We start from the raw sequence: 10,487 nt of genomic DNA, 5'->3' as shown, positions 1-10,487 counted from the left end.
TAATTCAAATTTACCGACATAAATATATCCATCGGTAAAATTTCGTAGCTAATTTCAATTTTTTTGTAGTGAGCTCGCCAACATCTTCACAAAAGCTCTTCACTGCACCAACTTGAAGCTCAACGTTCACAAGCTTGGGATGCTAAGCATTCACCATCCAGCTTGAGGGGAGGATATTGAAAGCCTAACCCCTTTAGGGTTTCCCCTTTTTCCCTTTTCCTTAGTTTGATTACTGGTTAAATCAGTAATCTAGGATTTATTGTTACACTTTTTTCTTTTCCTATAAAAACCCCTTTGGGTTTTTCCATTGACTGTAATACAATATTTTTTCCAATACAGAAGAACAAAGTTTTGTTTACTCACCTTGCTTTGAGTTTTTCTCTCCCAAAGCTCTGTTCTATTTTTTTGTTTTTGTCCTGAAGTTTCTCTCCTCCCATGACAACATCTTCCTTCTTCTCCCTTTTGCTTCTTTGCAGCTATGAGAAGAAGAATGTTTATGGCACTTCAATAAATTGAAAATCTGGGCGTGGATTAGAAACAAATTGAAAAAGAAAACTTCTCATTTTCTAACTGGTGTATTTGTCCAATAACATACATTATAAGTATACAAAGTGAAGGGTTGAGTTGATGTCTTGATTGTCAAATGTTTAAAATAGATCATAATAATTACATTCAAGTTATCAAGAATAAGAAACTAATGAATTGGATTATTTTTTGAAAAAAAATTGTCACAACAGTCGTCACATATCCACTTTTTTTTTTCTGAACAAATTGCAACAACATCTGTCACACACATATTTAGAAGAGATTCAAAATGACACAATTTCTTTTTGTAAAAGTTTAACAAATCCCATTTAATCCAAACAAATCCCATGGTGCATATCAAATTATGTTGCTGCATATGTGTAAATAATAGGAAAAGAAGGAATTTGTGCAAATTCTCTATAAAACAATTAATTCCATAAATATAATTGATTTCAACTTCCAATTATATCTTATATAACATGTACATCTTGTATAACCTATACATCTTCTATCCTATACCTCCTACATTAATATGGTCCAGAATATACAAAATGTACATCAATAACTTACAACTTCAAAGTAATATGTCATAGTTTTCAAGGACTTTTTGTCTTTGATTGTTGTCTCCTTTGGTATTCATTGACATATGAATCACTGCCTAATATGTTGAAGTTGTCTTGTACAACAAGATATTTTTCACTCACACTAGAATAGTTTGGTGCTGACAATAAAAAACAACTAAATAAACAACTATTAGCAAGACCAATCAATAACACATTGAAATGACACACACACTCTCAAATGAATCGTAACAAACGCACGCACAACACATTTCTAATCCAACCTACGAACAACCTAAAATTTCACCCCACAACACACACCTACAACACATTTTTAACCCAACCCTCAAACAACCAAACATTCCACCCCCACCACTCACTACATTCACCAATCTAATCACCTTTATTTAGGGTGGGCAAAAAATCTAATTTTCATGATCCTATCCACTTTTGCTTTGATTTAATCCATGTAAAATCTATTTTATTAAAAATCCAATCTATTTAAAATCCATTTAATGGATCTAGATTTCAATCTAATCTACATTTTATATATTTTATGGATTGAATATCCATTCTATAAATCAAGCTTTCAAATATGGATAATCCAAAAAATCCAATCCAAATTTTCAGTTTAAATTTTTAGTTGGGTTAGGCTAAAGGTTGAGATGATTTGGGCTAAATTTAGACTCGAACGGGCCTTGCTCAATGACCTATACAGACCGAGCAAGCCCGACGACCATGAAGGGACGGGCGAGCCCAACGATCATAACAGGTTGGGCAGGCCTAAAGATATGAACGGGCTAGGTGAGCCCGACAAACCAGACGAGTCGATTAGGCCCAACGTCCCTGAAAATTCGGGTGAGCTCGATGACCTGAACGGGCCAAGCAGACCCAAAGACCCGAACGAGCCAAGCGGGCCCAAAGACCTGAACGGGCCAGGCGGGCTCGAAGACCTGAACAGGCCAAGCGGGCCCGAAGACCCGAATACCTGAACGGACCAGGCGGTCCCGAAGACCCGAACGGGTCAGGCGGACCCGAAGAACCGAACGGTTCAGGCAAGCCCGAAGACTCGAATGGGTCAGGCGGGCCCGATGACCAAAACAGGTCAGGCGGACCCAAAGACCTGAACGGGTCAGGCAGACCTGAAGAACCAAACAGACCAAACGAGCCCAAAGAACTGAATAGACCAAGTGGACCCGAAGAACTGAACAGGCTAGGCAGGCCTTAAGAATCGAACGGGCTAGACAGGCCTTAAGAATCGAACGGGCTAGGTGGGCCTGAAGAATCGAACGGGCTAGGTGGGCCCAATGACCCGAACGGGCTAGGTGGGCCCGATGACCCGAACGGGTCTGACGGGCTCGAAGACTCAGATGGACTAGGAGGGTCAGCCTGACGACTCAAACGAGTCGTGCTCGACAACCTGTACAGACTGAGTCATGTTGGCCTTAAAGACACAAGTTTTAGAGAATTCAATTTAAATTTCTTTTATAAAAAATGGATTCTGGTTTTTGAACTTGATCCAAATATTTGGACTGGATTTAAATCTTAATCCAAATATTTGGATCTGGATTTAAAAAAAATCCAAACTAATTTTGGTAAAAAAATGAATTTGGGTTGAAAAACTAATCTAATTATTTGGATCTAAAATGGACGTGGATTGGATCATTAAAAATCCAATCCATTCTCACCCCTACCTACCATTCTTCTACTTTTATTGACAAACATAACAATCACAAATATAAATCAACGAAAAAAATTTCGGACCACAAATTCAACAATACACCTCACGCGGGACACACCCACCAATAATGGAACGAGAAACGTCAAAAACGAGAAAATACCTACTAAAACACTTCACGAATGTATAGAGAAGATGATATACAACGAAGACAAAGATAGTAAATGAACAAACTGCATATGGTTGCACGAAGTGAACGATCACAACACCACACTCAAAAACACACCATTATTAAAGAAGAAGAAGGAGAAGATGCCCTGTTTTTCAGCATCAATGTTTTCTCTGCCAAAAGATGGAATATTTCTGCCCAGTACCACACGTGTGTAATGGAAATTTTTTTTTGAAGATTGTAGTTAATACCAAAATTGAGTTAAAAAAAGAAGTTAAAATACCATTTTCGGTTATAATTCTTCCTTTAACATCAACTAATAATGTATTGATGTGATTGGAGTGTTTAATTTTCTAACCCATATTTCACCATCAGAAGACTTGGAAAATTCAACACATAATTTATTAACGTATTTATTGATATTGATGAGACCTAGGCTAAGAAGACTGACTTGCTGCGTCTATATGGGTTCTACATGATGCAACCCTTTCGGTGAAGTTGACAGTGGAAGCTTGCGCTTTACGTAGAAATTTAATTCTTTTTTATTTCATTCTCAAACATCAAATTCTCTATTTTAATTCTGAAAAGGAAATTGAAACTACTGACACATTTCCAAGTAAGTATTTTCAAGATTATTATAACATTTTTTTTTCAAATCATCATCTTTCAAAAAAATATGTTAAATAATGATATTTTATAAGTGTTTAATAGATATTGCATGTTTATAAAGCTTTGATAATTGATAACTAATTTTAAATCTAATAATAATAAACTGTTAAAATTTTAAAAGATAATACTAAAAATCAATTTAAACTCTAATTCATAAATTAATTATAATTTTTATTAATAATAGAAATTATTTTAAATATTAATAATTTTTAATTTATAGAATGATGTTTAATTTAATTAATAATGATTAATTACTTTTTTCCTTTAAATTAGTTGTTATTTAATAATTTTCATTTAGTAATTAATTATTGAAATGAAGTGACATGGAGACAATTGACAAATAAAGCATTCTTGATAAGATTTTTATCAGTTTTACTGAACAGTTTTATCTTATGGTAACTGTTATAGAAGAAAAACTAAGGATTTGTCAACCATTACTTCTTGAGGCTTGATAAGGTCACCATGTTGAAAAGTAAGTCAAAAACTCGTTTCAATCTAAACTTGTGGTATCATCCATAAAAGAGAAATAAAAATAAAATATTAATGAACCTTTTATAGGTGGTATAAAGGATTTTTTCGAATATTAACCTCTGGATTTTGTTGTAAAAAGTTTTGCAAGGGTTGTAAATAAAGAATCTGCTGTGAAAAATTTTATATTAGACCCAATCTCTTATACCATATTGCAATAAAGGAATGGGATGTGTTTTATAGCTTTGTGCAATATTCAGTCATGCGAGTGACCACAACAATTTGATCCATTATTTTTTCATTTTTTATGATTATACCTTTGAAACTTCTTCCTTTCTTGACTTGGAATTGTGAATAAAGACACACACGACGTAGAAATTAAGCCTCATTCTTGCAAATTATGCAAATACTTAAACCCTGTTGCGGAGCATTCAATTCATATCACAAACCATATTTGGTAGTGTTTGTTCTTTACTCATATAAACCACAAATTTCATATTTAGAAAATTGTAATGGGCAGTTACTTTCTCAAAATATTGTTCGCAGTGTTTGTGTGCCTTCTACATATCAAAGTATCCGTTCTTGGATTCAACTCCCCACCAGAGAGTTCACAAGTGAAATGCATAGAGAGTGAGAGAGAAGCACTCCTTAATTTCAAACAAAGTGTTCCAGATTACCATGGCATGCTGTTCACGTGGAGGGATGATGAAAATAACAGAGATTGTTGCAAATGGGAAGGTATTGAATGTAATAACGAAACTGGTCACGTAGAGATGCTTGATCTTCGTGGTGGTTCAACATCGCATTATTTGTCAGGTTCAATCAATATCACTTCATTGTGTGACTTGCAATATTTGGAATATTTGGATCTCACCTTTAACTATTTTCCCAATAGCCAAATTCCAGTATCCATCGGCTCCTTTCAAAGGTTAAGATATCTCAATCTATCATGCTCAAGTTTCTCAGGGACAATTCCTTATGAACTTGAAAATCTCTCAAAGTTAGAGTATCTTGATCTTAAAAGTAATGATCTTCTTGGAGAAATTCCTTCACAACTGGGAAATCTTTCAAGTCTGCGATATCTTGATCTAAGTGATAATTATTATATTAATGGAGAGATTCCTTCTCAACTTGGAAGTCTGTCACATTTGAGGTATATCGATCTTTCATATACTTGTTGGGATTTTTAGAGCTTTTGAAAATATGAGAGATATAAAATATATGAGAGATATATGTGATATGTTATATGGAGGAACATATTTTTATATTTTATTGATATACTCTATATATAGAGCAAAATATAACAAATATCAAGTATAAAATATTTAGAATATCTCACTCCTAATCTAAAATAATAACAAATTTCTAAAACTGACACATATCTCTAAAACTGAAATATTTTCTAAAAACTAATTTAAATAACAAAGATATTAAGTAATATTCTCAACATTCCTCCTTGCTTAATATCTGTTTATTTTATATCTTCAGATTTGATTCTCCATCTTTTCATGCTTGATTTTCTCCTCTTTTTGTGCTTGTAATATTTGTTTTTCTCCTTCTTCCATGGCATCACATCTTTCTTCAATTTGGCATCATCCTTCATATTTCTTCTTATATCAAGATCATCTTCTTTTTCTTTGTTCGGTGTGGATTTCATTGGAGTGGCATTGGACCTTTTGTAAATATTAAAATGTGAACCTCCATCTACTTTCTTCACTTGGACATCTACTTTCTTCCAGAGATATTTATCTTCTGATTTTGATCTTTCTTTTATACTCACTTCATTTGTAGCAAATTCTTCCTTCATAAAATCCAGCACAAATCTTTTGTCTTTCATGTGGACTTTGAATACCTCTATATTGTTAGTATTTTTGATCACACATACTTTATTTTCAAAGGAGACCTTATAACCTTTCTCTAACAATTGAGCAACACTTAACAAATTCTGGGTAATCTCAGGAACATATAAAACATCAAAAATTAATTTGATACCTGAATGAGTTTTAATTGAAACTGTACCTTTCAAGTTGTTCTCCATTCCCAATTCTTACCTTGGAAATATTTGATTTATTCAGCTCCTTGAAAATTTCTCTATCATGAGTCATATGGTTTGTGCAACCACTATCTATAATCCAATCTTTTGAAGAATCGTTGGTTGTGACACATGATGTTGCAACAAGTAGATCCTCCTCTGATTTATCCTCATCTGATTTATTCTCCACAATTTGAATATCTTCTTGAGAATCTTTAGATTTGCATACCTTTTCCACATGTCCCAATTGACCGCATTTGTAACATTTGACATCTGGCCTGCACCAACACCAATTGGGTTGATGACCTTTTCTCTTGCAATGGGGACAAGATGGAAAAACCTATGTGTTGTTGTATTTGCTCCTTCTATTTTTCTTGACTATGAGAGCATTATCTTCTGTGTAATTTAAATTACCTTCAACCGCCTCATGATCTTCTTTCATCAATCTTCGTTGTTCTTGTGCTTGCAAGGCATGCATCACCTCTGTAAAGGTGATTGTAGACAAATCTTTTGTATTTTCTAAGGAAGCAATAAATGCCTCATATCTTTCCGGCACCGTCACCAGAATTTTCTCAACGAGTCTAGAATCTGAAAACTCCTTTCCCAACAATTTTATCTTGTTGGCAATACCCAACAATTTGTTTGAGTATTCTTTAATCGTCTCTGACTCTTTCATTCTTTGCATCTCGAACTCCCTTATCAAGTTCAAAACTTTCATGCCTCGAATCTTCTCGTTCCCTTCATATTCTGCTTTCAAGTATTCCCATATTTCTTTGGGAGACTTTAGAGTCATGATCCTGGTCATAATCATTTGTGAAACACCTGCGAACAAGCATGATTTTGCCTTTGCCTTTCTTGTTTTCTTTTCTTTATACGCTTTCATTTGCGGTGGGATTTTCAGATAAGGGAACATCATCTTCCTCCACAACTTCCCATAGATCTAGCCCCTCTAGATATGTTTGCATCCTTACCGCCCATAGATCATAGCTTTCACCATCAAAGAGTGGAATAGCGACGTGTGACATATTTCCTTCCATTCTATCGGCAGTAAGAACAATGGCTCTTGATACCACTTGTTGGAATTTTTAGGGCTTTTGAAAATATGAGAGATATGAAATATATGAGAGATATATGTGATATGTTATACGGAGGAACATATTTTTATATTTTATTGATATACTCTATATATAGAGCAAAATATAACAAATATCAAGTATAAAATATTTAGAATATCTCACTCCTAATCTAAAATAATAACAAATTTCTAAAACTGACACATATCTCTAAAACTGAAATATTTTCTAAAAACTAATTTAAATAAAAAAAATATTAAGTAATATTCTCAACAATACTCGACTTTCTGGAGCACTCCCTTTCCAGGTTGGAAATCTTCCTCTCTTGCATTCTCTTAGACTTGATGGACGTTCCGGTCTTAATTTAAAAGATGAAAATTGGCTATCATCTCTCTCTTCATTAAAAACTATCAGTCTCTATTCATTTTCTTATCTTCACTTCTCTCATCCCTGGCTTCAAATTATTAGTGACCATCTTCCAAACTTACGAGAGTTGAGTCTTGTCCAATGTGGTCTTTCAGATCATCATATTTCATCTTTGTTTCCTTCTCAATCCAACATTTCCACTTCACTTTCCATCCTTGATCTCTCTCATAATATACTGACGTCAACCACATTCCAATTGTTGTCCAACTATAGCCCTAATCTCCAAGAGCTTCATATTTCTTATAATAACATTGTCTTGTCATCTCCTCCCTATCCAAACTTTCCTTCTCTTGTGCTCCTTGATCTCTCTTCTAATAATCTGACTCAGACATCAATATTTCAAGGGATCTTCAATTTTAGTACCAAACTACAAAGTCTTTACTTAAGAAATTCAAGTCTCACCGATAGAAATTTTGCTGTGACATCTGCTTCCATTAAAAATTCTAATTCACTTGTCACCCTTGATCTCTCAAGTAATCCATTTAAATCATCGGTTATATTTAACTGGGTTTTCAACTTTACCACCAAACTTCAAAGCCTTTCCCTTTATAATAACTTGATAGAAGGTCCCATTCCAGATGCACTTGGGAAAGTAATGAATGCTCTTGAAGTTCTCATACTCGAGACCAACAAACTGAAAGGTGAGATTCCAGCTTCCCTTGGGAACATATGCACATTGAAGATGTTATACCTTAACAATAACAACCTGAGTGGGAAAATTTCTAGTTTCACTCAGAATTCCTCAAGATGCAACAGCCCTGCACTTGAGACGCAATATTTATCTAATAACTTGATTATTGGAAAACTACCTAATATTTCAAACTATACATCTTTGAAGTATTTATGTCTTTCCAACAATCAGTTAACTGGAGAAATACCAGAAAGCATTGGGTTGCTTCATCAGTTGCAGTCTCTTCGTCTTGAGGAGAATTATTTGGAGGGTGATATCAATGAATTGCATCTCACAAATTTGTCCCAATTGATAGAACTAGACTTATCAGATAACTCGTTTTCCTTAACGTTTGGTACTACCTGGTTTCCACCTTTCCAATTAATTAATTTGGGACTAGCTTCTTGCAAGTTGGGTCCTAGCTTCCCAAACTGGCTCCAGTCTCAAAATCAGCTAAGCTTCCTTGATATTTCTGATGCTGGGATTCATGACTTTGTACCAGAATGGTTTTGGAACAACTTAATGTTTATAAGTGAGACGAATATGTCTTACAACATTCTCAAAGGTCCGATTCCAAATTTAACGATGAAATTTCTTGGGGATGGTCCAGATGCAATAATTCTAAATTCAAATAAACTTGAAGGCGTAATTCCTACATTTTTGTCATACGCTCGCACGTTGGATTTGTCAGGAAATAAGTTTTCAGATTTAAATACATTATTGTGCAGAAATAGAGTAACAAAATATATGCGTACTTTGGATTTATCAAATAATCAAATAATGGGACAACTGCCTGAGTGTTGGGAACATCTAAGTTCATTAGTATTTCTTGATCTCAGAAATAATAAATTATCTGGAAAGATTCCAGAGTCCATGGGTACTCTTGTTAACTTGCAGGCTCTGGTCCTACGAAACAACAATTTTAGTGGAGAACTGCCACTCACATTGAAAAACTGTTCTAGCTTAGATTTATTAGACGTGAGTAAAAATTTGTTGTCTGGTCCAGTACCTTCTTGGATCGGGGAAAATATGCAACGATTGAAAATCCTGAGCATGCGAGTAAATCACTTCTTTGGAAATGTTCCTGAGCATCTCTGCTCTTTGAGTCAAATTCAAGTGTTAGACCTCTCAAGGAATAACTTGTCAGGAGAAATGCCAACATGTCTGACAAATTTTACCACATTGATGGAATGGAGTGTAGTCCCAAGGGATATTGTGAGGAAACGAAAAATTTCAACTCAAGAATCTTATGTCAATATTTATGACTTATTGGTCAATGTCATGGAAGGGTAAGGATTATGAGTTTTGGGAGCCAGAGAATCTTCTTAAGAGCATTGACCTCTCAAGCAACAGGTTAACAGGTGAAGTACCCAAAGAGGTTGGATATTTAGTTGGATTGGTTTCTTTGAATTTATCAAGAAACAACTTTCATGGAAAGATTCCTTCTGAGATTGGGAATTTAGGTTTGCTAGAGTTTCTGGACTTATCAAGAAATAATTTTTCAGGCAGTATTCCTTCCACTCTTTCCAACATTGATAGTCTTGGTGTGTTAGACCTATCAAACAATAATCTGAGTGGAAGAATCCCTTTGGGAAGACACTTGCAAACCTTTGAAGCCTCTAGTTTTGAAGGAAATATTGATCTTTGTGGAGAACAACTCAACAAAAGTTGTCCTGCAGACAAGACAAAAAAACCTAAAGAACAGGCCATTGATGGTGAAGAACAGAATTCAATTTTCTATGGCGCATTCTACATGAGCTTGGGGCTAGGTTTCTTTGCAGGCTTTTGGGGCTTCTTAGGATCAATGCTACTTTGGCAACCATGGCGAGTTGCTTACATGACATTCTTGAACAAACTGATGGACTATATGCTTAATGGCTGAATTTAACGTTAGCAAGTGTCATATAGGTGGTTCAAAGGATAGTTATTAGGTACGTTATTCCATTAAATTCTTTCTCTAAATTTGCTAGTGATTATTTCTGTTTTTATGTAGAATGTACCTTTTTTAGATAATAAGATTGTTTATCTAGATACTAATCAAGTTGTTAGACTTACTAATTCTTTACTCTTTCTATTGCTGATTAGTATCTTTTACTTCATTATATCTATTTACTTGTATGTTTCTCACAATCACAAATCTGTCATTAATCACAAAGCTGCATGGATTACTGGCGTAGGTATTGAGGTTCAAAATGTAATGCTAAATCAGTGTTTCAA

The 10,487-nt window shown here is 34.5% G+C and overlaps 1 pseudogene; it reads left to right on the top strand.

Annotated features, from left to right (window-relative positions):
• Positions 1–4,333: 4,333 nt before the first annotated feature.
• On the top strand, positions 4,334–10,194 carry LOC146887204 (receptor-like protein EIX2; annotated as a pseudogene).
• The last annotated feature ends 293 nt before the right edge of the window (positions 10,195–10,487 follow it).

The sequence above is a fragment of the Vigna unguiculata genome, chromosome 4 (assembly GCF_037176805.1).
Source record: "Vigna unguiculata cultivar grain cowpea cultivar isolate G323 ecotype 2 chromosome 4, ASM3717680v1, whole genome shotgun sequence".
Taxonomy (NCBI): Eukaryota; Viridiplantae; Streptophyta; class Magnoliopsida; order Fabales; family Fabaceae; genus Vigna; species Vigna unguiculata.
This window is presented reverse-complemented; position numbering and strand designations above follow the sequence as displayed.